Genomic DNA, 12,566 nt, shown 5'->3' with positions numbered 1-12,566 from the left:
ACCAAAACCGAAAAACCGAATTAATTCGGTTCGGTCGATTTTTCGGTTTATGTTATCTTTTAAGCACTTTTTAAAAGTTTCGCCAAATATTAACGCTACTCAAAAGTGCTTTTTAAATTAATTGATCAAACATAAACGCTTAAATCAAAGATCTTTTTTAAAAAATTTTTAAAAAATAAGCTAATTTTAAGTTTTTACGCAAATATGCGCTATTAATTAATGAAAGGAAAACCGTAGCAATATTACATATCTACTATTAATACTGTATATAAGAGGCGAACATCAGAGTGAAAATGGTTGCTTTATCGAGGGCACTTCCGTGATTTCAGACGCTACTACACCAGTTCATTTCTTCTTTTTCTTCATCCTTCTCTTTTGCTTTTAATCAGCATTTGGATGGAAGAAATTTTGGGAAACCATGTTTAATCTACTTGATCGAAAGTATTGAAATTTCACCATCTTTTTGTTTTTCCCCGTTGTTGAATATGCCAACAAGCTTGAAAAAAGTACTCGCCGGGTCAGCTTTACACCGAATTGGTTAAGCTATTCACTGTTTTGTTCGGCTGAGCTCTATGTTGCTGTTGTCATGTTATTAGACTCTGATTTTTGGTTTTTGTTTCTATGTTGTCGAGTCGCTATGAAAATTATTTAATCAGCATAGTTATGGGAGATATTTGGGGGAAACCTTGTTCAATCTATTTGGAACTACTGATCTTCACTTCCTGCCCATGTTTTTGTTTCTTTCCCCGTTGGGAGTTTGAACTAGTTAAAATTATATTTATTATCCCGACAGCAGTAGTCGGGAAGTTAAAAATAATTAATAGAGTTTCACTTCCTCTCCGATCAAACAAGCAAATTGATGGTTCGTTTAATTGTTAGAGCTTGGTTTCACTTTCTCTTCGATATATTTGATAATTCTACCTAAGTTTTTAGCTGCATTTCATAATTCTAATTTCTACCTAAAATTGATGGTTTTAGCTATATTTTATCATCCGCTCAATTTTTACTTCATATATTTGCTTCAAATAACTGAAAACTGCTATTGTGTTTCTGATTTTGCTTCGTTTTTTCTTTGATAGTTGTGAATCACGTTGATCTGTTTAGATTCTATGAATTAATCCTATATTTGATTCGATTTGTTTTGGTTGAATTCATTTTTATCGAGTTTATTGGTACGGTAATGAGTTTTGTAATGCCCTAGATTTTGCTTCTTCAAATGAAGTCAGCAGTTCTTATTGCATTGTGATACCCTAGATACATAGTCCTTGAAACTGTTAAATAAACTTGTAGCGCTTCTTATTGTTTTCAAGCAATTAACTAATGGTAGTAGCTTATTTGTATGTGAGTGTCTTTTGTGGTCAATTAGGTGAGAGTGAAGCAATTCATTTAAATACTGTGATCGAAAGCAATTCATTTATGATCTGTTTTGGAAATACTGCTAAGGTTTCACCTCGTATGTTTTATCTTTATGAGATAACTTTATGGCTTCTTAAGATTATGCTTTTATGTTATGTGGTCTGAGTTTTTAATCCAATAATTAATATTTTAATTATTGGATCAATATGTTCTGTTTGTTTGGAGAGCATGAATATGGGGTGTGTATCTCAATATGTATTCAATTTGCATTTAGATAGCATACTCATAAGATGTTACAGCTTTTAAATAAACACATCTATATTTTTGTTCTTCAAATCTTTAAGGCGAAAATGTGTTTAATCCACATGGCTCATGAATATAATTTTAATTTATTAATTTTCCCTCATCTTAGGTATTGTGTAAAGGATAAGAACATGGTTCCGTTTTAGATGTGAAAACTTTCAAGCTTTTCGCTAAAAGTAATTAGTAGAAATTATGCCTATAGGATTAAACATCGACTCATTGCTTGATGAAATTAAACTCTTAGCCTATTGAATTCGCTAAAAGTAATTAGTAGAACTTGTTGTAACTTTAGAACTCTTGTTATTGAATTCTTTCTCAAGACATTAGGTTGAAATTAGGACTAGCTGAGAATGAATATCTACATGTTGAATACACTCTTTTAGTCTTAGTAGTATTCTGTCCAAAATATAAGAGAATATAACTCTTAGCCTATTGACCTTCAATTTGATTTAATGACATAAAAATAAGTCAAATGTATGCTGGTTAAATGTAAAGCCATTGTTTGAATCTATTGTGCATGAAAGTAGAATGTTTGCTGTTGAAGGATTGATAGCAGGTATGAGCAGTTGTGAAGGATGTATAATAGGACTTATCCTAATCATTTGTTTGCTGTTGTGAAGCAGTGTTGTCAAAGGCATGCTTAAGCCCTGAAGTGAGGCTCAAAACATGTTGAGCGCTCGCCCGGTTTTTATATGCGCTTTTCGGTGTCATCATCAAGGCTCTAAGACATACTTTTCCTTGCCAATGAGCCTCTCTTGAAGAAGTGACACTAGATATATGATATTTCACTTTATCGTAATGTTTTTATAATTTCTTTGTCCATAAATTTGTTATTCATGCTTACTGCTATTAGTCTTGGTCTAAACACACACACACACACACACATATATATATATATATATATATATTTGTTTTGCATTCATTGTCTTGCCTTTTTCATTAAAGCCTACACTTTATTTGCGCTTCGTGCTTAAAGCCCCAACTGACCTTAGCTTTTTGCACTTTTCACTTTTGATAACACTGTTGTGAAGAATGTACACTGTTTTTCTCTCTGTCTCAGTTCAATACTCAATAGGCTCTGTTGCTGAAGCAGAGCTGGAATAAGATAGTTGCTTTAGGAAACCCTTTTGCTTCGTAAAAGGATTAACTCAGCCTACATAAATTAGCACCCATTTCCTTGCAGCTATTAGCTATTCTGATGAAACCTCATTTAACTGGAAGAATAGACTAAAAGGTTGAAAACTTAAAGTTAGATGGAGGTTCTTACAATTTAAGGTGGTTAATTAAGAAATGCAGCGGAAGTTATTAGTTTTATATTTATCCATGGACATGTTTATATCAAAATTCAAAGTTATATCCCCATTTACTGTTGAAACGGTGAAGATGAAGTGTCTGGTGAAGGGTAAGTAATCCTTATGATTTTCCTTAATTTGTTGAAAGTACAAAAATTAAGATGGTTTAATTTTAATGCAGGTTCATTCCCTCGTATGCCAGGAATATGATTACAGCATCATTTGAACCATTTTTCCGTGATGCTTGGGATAGATGCAAGGACTTTCCATACGATGTTAGAATGCTAATGTGGGCTCAGTTTAAGGTATATGGCAGACAAAGTGTATTTATGTAATACTTGATTTAGTGCTTTTAAATGCATGAATTTGGCATGTTGTGGATTTATGATTTTACTCCAGAGCGAGAACACACTGGATGTAAAAAATAAATGGTTTTCTCATGTTATCTAAAAATCAAAAAGTTTAGATATGCTCCTTTTGCATTTTTTAGTAGGAGCCATCACTGAATATGGTTTCTTAAAAGAAACGAAAATCCACTTTCTGATAGAATAATTGATATTGCACATAATTTTTCATGTGTTGCAGCCTGCTGTTTGTCAGTTTTAAGAATTCCTTTTAACATTCATGCTTCATGAACCTCCTTTTCTCTTGTCCTTTGGCCCATTCCAGGGACGCAGCTGTAACCTTAATTTGTCTGTGACGAAGGTCTTTATGATATAAGTTTTTCAAAAATGAGTTTTCTTCTAATGATATTAGTATTTTGCAGACAACGTGTACATGGCAGCCTCCTTATGAAAATGAAATAAATACCATTTTCGAGAAGAAAGTATCTTTGCGGATTAAAGAACGCTTGTATAATGCCCGAAACCTCAAAAGGGTGGTTCGTTGCACACCGGAGGTTCCATGAGTTTTGCGGGCCACCGATGAAGATTGGTAATTTAGCCAATTAATTTTCCTTCATTTAAATTATCTAAATACGATTAAACTTTTATCCAACTCTTATTTTTTAATTTTGCAGCGAAAGTTAAACGGGGGAGAGGATGTGCCTCTTTTTGAGGTCTTCGAGGAGACACATTAGAAGGAGGACGGTACAAGAGAAGGTTTGGTCGAGCCACGTGCTAAGGAGACATATGTAAGATTTTGAACTTAATTTGAAATTAAACTTCGGGCTTGTAGGAAGTGACATGCGCATTAGGCTAATACTCGACTCATAAACACTTAACCACTAAAAACTGATTACAACACTTCTTTTCAGAAATAGGAATGCACAATTATATGCACTGATTCTGGAAAGAAGAACTTAAATTCCCGTCATCTCTTTAACCCTCCTGCTATATTTTACAAATTCAAAAGATCAATCCTTTAACAAAATCAAACAGGTACAACTATTCCGCCTGTCTTAACTAAGTAATATTAACTAATCACTTCATGTTAGTATCTTATTGTTGTTGTTGTTGTTGTTTTTTTTTTTTTTTTTTTTTGTTTTTTTGTTTTTTTGTTTTTTTTTTTTTTTTACTATTATAGAAGAGCCAGTTGAGACTAAGATCGGCATGGCTGCTTCATGGTGTTTAATTTTATTTTGAGGGCATAATTGACTTTTGACAGAATAACCTCATCAACGTGTCCTTTCACTGTGTAGTTGAACATCCAACTCGTTATCTGTTCACTTTCCCATTTATCTTGCTCTGCTCAAATGTTCTAGATCTTCATTTTCTCCATCAAGTTTCATAATTTCCAGCTTGCTTTGATCATTGGCCTTCTCTGTTGTCTCTTACCCAGTTCGAGTGCGCATATATCCTCGACGTTCATCCCTTTGCTTCCGTTGCTCACAATATAGTAAGAAAAGTTTTATGGGGTGTAAACTTGTAATGTGGTTTTTTGAAATTGGGTTTGCAGATTTTGTTGGAATATCAAGATGGGATTTGACTTCCTGAATAAGCTAGCTAAGCTAATCTTAGATTTGTGCTAATTTTGCAGGTGGCTATATTTGTATTAGAGCCATGCATTAGTGTGAGTGATCAGACGTTTAAAACATAATTTGTGGGCTACTGTGTGTGCTGAAACCTATGAATGAATGGAGGAATCTGCTACATCATAAACTGTATAGTTGAACCACATATTGTATATACACAGTTTTGTAACTTTGATAGAAATGCAAAGTACATGACCGAAGGATTATACTACAAATTAGCAGGAGAGGATATTAAGAGAGAGCTCTCGATCTAATCAAGAACCTAAATGTCCTTTCCCAATCTATGTTCCAAGCTGTCAAGTTGAGCCTCAAATGTTTCCAGCCTGGTTTCTATGTTTGTGTTTTCTTCTTGGCCTTTACATGCGATTCTTCCCTTTGGTACCAATCTTGAAACCAATGACCATTTAGATTAGGTAGACTTTTAACAGTGGCCCATATAAGAATGCAAAAGCATTTTGAAATTAAATTGCATACTGTGTTGGCTTCGCTAAGTGCTCTGATCACGGTTATACTGTCCTGATTTGTATCTAGAACGACGCTCAATCCGTTAGTCTATACCTGAAAATATAGGACTATAATAAATGCTATTTGAATTGTAATTGTGTTTATGTAATACGTAAAACTTTCATAATTTCGTTACTAAACTGACTCATATTCCGTGTTGGACCCGTGCTTGCACGGGCTTACCATCATCTAGTCACGAGAAAAGCTAAGGTAAGCACACTCGGAGAGTTTAGGAGAAACAACAACAGTCCCTAACTCAGAATCCATTACAACATATTAATGTGTAATCAGTTATCCTAACTGCGTTTCTTTATAAATTTCCTGAAGAAGTCAAATCTGTTGGTGCTCTATCAAATGGCTGCTACCTATTTATTTATTTATCTACTGGTATATTTTGAAAATGCATGTTGCTTATTTTAGCTCTTCTACTTGATATTTCTTTTGTCAAACACAAGAAACACATTAATTTCTCCAGCCTTCATTGCCTGTGTAAGTAATATGAGAAAATTTATTTATATTACTTCAGGAAGGATTTCAAAAAGGTTTGGAAGATTGGCGTCAGACCCAGCCTGCTTCAGAGGATGGTACCGCAGTCCAACCATCGCCTGCGGATATGATGTTTAAACTATTTCAAATTTGATGTTTGATTGGATGTTTCAAATGTTTAGACTATTTCTTCATGTTTGAGTTCGTTGCTTTAACTGTTATAGTTGTTTGGTTGAATTCTTAGGTTCTATAGTATTGTGTTTGCAAGCAGGTGCAGCCAATAAAATAGTAATTTGCTGTAAAAAGAATGGGAAATTCCGACTACAGTAGTCGGAAAATTCAAAAAATTACTTTGCAGAAAATTAAGATTTCCGACTACTATATTCAGAAGTTTCATCCATTTCCGACGAATATAAAATTAAGATTTCCGACTACTATAACATTTCCGACCACCTGAAAACGGTCGGTGGGGTGTCAGAAATCCTTATATATCAACTACATTCCGACTACAATAGCTGTTGGAAAATCATGATTTTCTAGTAGTGATAGCCATGCTGTGAAGTTATCTACTTGGGTTAAAAAAGGACAGACTTACTTTGAAAATGTAAAGTTATCTACTTGGGTTAAAAAAGGACAGATTTACTTTGAAATTACTTTGTTTACCTAGGATGTATGTGCTGAGTGTTGTTATTTGTTGGGCAAGGTTGTAGTGTACATGTCTCATCCTGAGAAACGTCCAGCGCTCATTAGTCATTACTATAATATAATTTTGTTTCTTTTTCACTTTCTTATTCTTATGATGCTTTTTTCAGAGAAACGTTCTTTCATGCCCAACACTGCTATTGCTACTGAAGAACAAGTTTCCATTAACAACGAATGTCAAATACTTGTATCATCAATCTAGGATTTACTTTTAGTATTTATGACATCTTATTGTAACTTTATAGTCCAAACGTAGGACCTGTTTGGCCATGAGAATTATCCCCTTTTACGTAGCGAGAACTTATAACTTTTATAGTCCAAACGTAGCGAGAACTTGTAAATTTTTCGTAAAATCTTCTCAAGCTAATATTTTGCTACAAAACTTAAAACCCAAATTTTCAAAAACTTATTTTTATAAAAGCTAAAACAAACACATTTATAAGGAATTATTTTTGGGAAAAGCACACAAATTATTCCCTTTAGGCAAAATAATTACACGAAATTGCACCCAAATCAACTAATTTTGCTAGCACCCCTGTGGTCCAAAATATTTACCAGTATTCCCCCATCCAAGCTCTTATGTTGGAATCAATTGTGTGCTACTCCTCTATTTAAAAAAGGTTATCCTCCTTTTCTTTTTAGTGTCATCTCAAAAAAATTATCCCTTTTCTATATTTGAAACAATTTAACTTCTGAGATGATTTGTGCCACACAAATATTTAAAGTTGTTTTGGACCATAGCATTTTAAAAACTTCCTTTTATTTCTTAAACATCAATCATAAAAAGGATAATGCTTTTGGGACGGAGAAAGTATTAATTAGGTGCTTTCCAGCATCCCATTAAATGCAATGGGGCCCATTCTCCACCCATCAATCTACGTAATAATATTCTCTATTGTGTGCCCCGTCTTTTACTTTGTTGCAATTAATTTTATATATATATATTTCTCATCCATAGTAGCACTTGAATATTTTTTTTTAATATGGCGATTATATGTTGAAATGGAGCTACTACATATAATTTAATTTTATGAAGGAAGTTTTCATTTTGCAGGACGTCCTCCTCCAAGAATATGGACTTGTCGAAGCATCTCATTAATCACTAATGCATTAGTAAACAGTAGAAGTCAGAATTCACCAAATATGGACTTGTCGAAGCATATTTTTTTTTCTTTTTTTTTTTTTTGCCTTCTTTTCCCCGATTTAACATATGGGAAAGAGCTTCATAAATCTGCTGCTGTAATTTCATCAAATCTGTTAAAACATCATAACACCAATTCGATTTTGGCAAGACATTACTTGTGGAAACACTAAAATGCTATTACTCATGAGAACTTTTCTGACTTTGTAAAGAGATTTTTTAGAACTTAGTTGCAACCCGACTGTTCTAATGCAGCTACTCCTGAAGATTATTAGGTACGTTTTAATTTGTTTTGGAACTTAGTTGTTATCTGACTTAACGAGTAGCTACCTTAAAACAAAGGTTTTTTCTGTCCATTCTTTTAAATGATATTCTTTTGTGCTGTATTTCTGGTGTTCTCGAATTATTGTAACCGTTGATTAGCCAAGATATAAAGTTGTCTGCTTGGTTAAAACGGGACAAACTTACTATGTTTACATTCTTTGAAATTACTTAGTTTACCTATGGTGTATTTAGTGAGCCCTGGAGGCGTTCTTGCTTGTTCAGAAAGATTGTAGAAAAAAAGAGAGGATGATGCCTTTGTAAAATGCCTATATCGTACAGACGATCCTTTCTTTATGCCTATCCATGGTTACCACGTATTTCTACGAATGTTTTTAGATGTAGCTCCCAGTTTTAATTTGAATTGGCAGGGTATCTATCTCCATTGGTACAAAACCTAAAGTGAAGTTAAAACTTTAGATTCAGAATCATCCGTCTTTTTCTTGCGTAGATCACTAATAATCCTTCATGTTTGAAATTTTAGTGCACTCTTGGTCCCTTCCTAACAATTGTCTATTATTTAACATTGTCATCTGTGCACGTGGGACTCATGTGAGAAAATGTTCCCTTAAATCTCACAACCTTGTCTTAGCAACTCTATCATGTTTCTGAATGGCAAGAACCAGCCAAATGTCCTAAGATATGCTTCCACGCTACATTGACCATACATATGCTTGCGATCTTAATTACTTTGTTGAGTTTGCTCCATATTTTCGTTTAGTTTAGTACTTTTTCAAGCACCTCTAGAGATATCAAACCAGGGGTCAACCCCATGGCTCTCCGTTTTGATAATATGGATAGCGGTCTTATCAGGGTACCCATGTAATGCCATAGAGGTAACTAACCTTTTTGTTTCTCTTTTTTGCTTTAACACCTCTGCATTCTCTATAGAATAGCTTAGGTTTTTGAAAAATCATGAATATTTTTTTCTGTTTGTTCCTTACCAGCTAACCGATATCAGTTATTGAGATGAGTATACGCCTAGGTTTGCCTTTTTATAAATCCTTCATGAAAAATTTATTTACAAAGAATCTGTGAAAAGAAAAGAAAAATTTGTATGTTATATATGAAGGTTTCAACGTTGCTGCTTAGGAGTCAATAGATTCAAAATCAAGGGCAACTAAGACATTTTTTATTATTAGCTATGTAGTGTCTTTTCGACTGCCACATCTGTTTGCCCTTGCAATTAGGCGTCATCTTTGATTCAGTTCTGTTCTCTCTTCCTAAACGTCATTTACAAGCAGGAGCTCCTCCGAGCAGATTTCCTCTCAATTTTGAGCTAGGCCATTCTGAAATCCTTGCTTTCAGCCCAATACAGTGCCGGTGTTTACTGGGTTTCATGAGCTTGCAGATTCTACGATGAGGGTACGGTGTCGAAGTCGGGACACAGCAGAAAATGGGCAGAATTTTGACCTTGGAACCTCGCCGAATGGATAGTGTTTGGAGATATTTCTTTTTAGTTTAGTATGTCTAAGCGCTTCTGTTCTATAGGTGTTTGAGAAAATTCTTCAATGAATCAGACTATCTATTAGATTTCAATTATTGTCTTTGGGTTTAATTTCTTCGTTTGATTGGGAGAACAAAACATGCTAATCTTAACTTTAGATAAAGGGTGGGCGGTGACAATTTTAAATTTCTTTCTCCTGGTATTTGATTCAGCGAGTAAACCAGCTGGCCTTATGAAGTTCATATTCTTATGTACATGAGATATCCTCATATTTGGAGATATATTGAATCGGGGAAAAAAAAAAAAAAAAAAAAAGGTGTCAACAACCTTAGTGGATCTCTTTGTTAAAGAAATTTACTCCTGTATGTATATTCATTTGGCTTGTAGTTTTTTTTGTGAGATTATTACGAGTGTTATATTTTTCCCTTTTTAAATATTTGTAGAATGATTGCACCTCTTATCTTTTTTGACATGAATTAACTATTCCAGTACTGGTACAGTGGTACTTGCAAAAGACAAATTTTGCTACCATAAATTCACACCAAAAGAAATCGTTTTATCTACTAATAGTGGTCAAATTGGCATATTACTAAATTACGCCCCTATTACCACAGCTGTAGATATAGGGATTTTGAGAATATGCTTCAAGCATGCCAAATGACGTAAAATCTATGATGATATGGCTATGGCGGAAAAAATGCTAAATTTTAGTGAACTGAGTTTTTGAAATCAACAGACGACTTAAAGTTGTGATTTGATAAGTAAGGTTCTGTTTGTCTATCGAGTTACCAACAGTGTGTAAAAGCATTTGACGCAGCATTCTACATCTTTATTAATCTGTCTTCAATATGTTGTCTCAAACAGAATTGCACAAGATACTAGCATAAGCTTAGCGAATTGGATATGTACTAGCAAAATGAAGACAGCTATCTTTCCTTTTTGGTTGTCATACAATGATTTAAATTCATATCTAAAGTTAGTTAGTACTTATTGCAAAATGAAGACAACTATCTTTCCTTTTTGGTTGTCATACAATGATTTAAATTTGTTAAAAGCAGCTCGAATTCAGCCATGGAAGCTTAAGAACCTACAATGGAGGTTCATCAATGGAAGAAGGAAGAGAGAGGAGTCAGTTTAGAGAGAAGAGAGAGAATGGGAAGAAAGAATTAACTAACTCAATTCCAATCTGAAGATTACAGCTGTATATATAAAAATATCTAATCTAACAAACTTATCCCTAATTCAGTTATTTGTACAGCTCATTAACTAACTAACTTCTACCTGATCTGGTACAACAAAAACGATCGCGTGTACAACTAAGCTTATACTATCCTTTATCTACATTTCTACACTCCCCTCAAGTTGAGAATGAAATATGTTTTTCATTCCTAACTTGCCAAGTAAATAGCCATCTTTAGCATTGACTTAATGCTTTGGTGAACAAGTACGCGGTGGTTCGTGTTGAATATAACTTGTTTTGATGAGGCCTTCTTGTAGTCTTTCCCTTATGAAGTGACAATCAATTTCGATGTGTTTGGTCCTCTCGTGATACATGGGATTGGAGGCAATTTGTAGTCTTTGCCTTGTTGTCACAAAACGGATCAATAGGCAATGTCAAATGCACATTTCTTTCGAAACCCGATCCAACCACGCTGAATTCGGCTACGGTTTGTTGCCGTTCTATACTCGGCTTAATTTGAGCTTCTAAATGTGGTGTTTTGTTTCTTAGCTTTCCGGAAATTAGAGATGATCAACTTGATACAATATCCGTGACGATTTCCTTGACATGTGGGCGAGGCCGATCCTCCGAGTCACAAAGGCACATACGCGTATATTCTCCCTTCTCGCTTGACATTGCGGGACAAGTCCTGGTTGCTTCTTTATATATTTGACTAGGTGCGAAGCGTTTCATAGTGAGATTTCTTAGGTGCGTACATGAATTGACTTAGACATTGTCTTGTGTATGAGATGTCGAGTCTGGTAATTGTAAGATATAGAAGTTTCCCAACAAGTTTTTGGTAACTCCCATCTTCCAATGCGTAAATCTTGAAGTTGCCTTTGGTCTTCTAACACTACATCTGTGGCCTTGGCTTTACAATCTCGTCAAATGCAGGTAGTAAGTTTGAGGTTTTGTTCCATGGGTGTCTCTTATGTTTGGAACACGATAGGCCAACTTAAATCATTTCAGCGTATTTTCTCTGTGACATTAGTATGCCTCGCTTTGATCTAGCAAACTCTATCCCCGAGAAATCCTCGGTTCACCTAAATCCTTAAGTTTGAATTTTTGTGCGGTGCTTCTTTGGAATTACGAATTTCTATCGGGTCGTTTCTGTGACCAGTAGATCATCTACATACACAAGTATAAGTACAAACTTGTTGTGGATTCTCCTAGTGAATAGGGAGTAGTCATGCTTACTTTGTTGAAAACCAGAAGAAAGGAGGGCTGAGTAAACGAGGTTCCATTATTAGGAAGCTTGCTTGATCCATAGAGAGATTTTAGTAGCCTACATACCTTAGTCCCCCTTTGGCTACTAAAACACGAGGTGAAGACATATAGACTTCTTCCTCAAGATCACCAGAAAGGCATTGTGAACATCCGTTTGGTAAATAGGCCGGTGCTTAAGAAGAAAGAATAGCAATACTTGACTCTAACGGTAGTAAGCAACAACCGGAGAAAAAGTGTCATGAAAGTCAAGACCTGCTAACGAGTGTATCCCTTAGCCACAAGCACGGTTTTGAACCTCTCAAGGAACCGAACCATCGCATGGTATTTAATCTTGAAAACCACTTACATGATGGGAGTGTGACCGAGGTAAATACTACAACCTCCAGTATGATTCGCTCAAGGGCCTCGATCTCAAGGCACGTAGCCTTGATCCATCTATCATCTTTAATGGCTTGAGAATAGGTGGAAGGTTCGGTGTCGGAAGAGAAAGAGGCTAGAAAGCATTGATATTTAGGGGAAGGTGAGAATAAGAACGAGTGGGCAATAGAGTGAGGAGAAGAGGAAGGAAGTGGTGGATGAGCATAATCAGTCAACCA

At 34.9% G+C, this 12,566-nt stretch overlaps 1 long non-coding RNA gene across 1 annotated transcript; it reads left to right on the top strand.

The window, feature by feature from the left end:
• The first annotated feature begins 3,281 nt into the window (after nucleotides 1–3,281).
• Nucleotides 3,282–6,044, top strand: LOC132040244 (uncharacterized). The gene is made up of 3 exons (XR_009410642.1): nucleotides 3,282–3,884; nucleotides 3,970–4,083; nucleotides 5,954–6,044. It is a non-coding gene; the product is annotated as an uncharacterized LOC132040244 (long non-coding RNA).
• The last annotated feature ends 6,522 nt before the right edge of the window (nucleotides 6,045–12,566 follow it).

Source organism: Lycium ferocissimum, chromosome 12 (assembly GCF_029784015.1).
Source record: "Lycium ferocissimum isolate CSIRO_LF1 chromosome 12, AGI_CSIRO_Lferr_CH_V1, whole genome shotgun sequence".
NCBI lineage: Eukaryota > Viridiplantae > Streptophyta > Magnoliopsida > Solanales > Solanaceae > Lycium > Lycium ferocissimum.
Note: the sequence above shows the minus strand (reverse complement) of the source record. Positions and strands in the feature narration are given on the sequence as shown.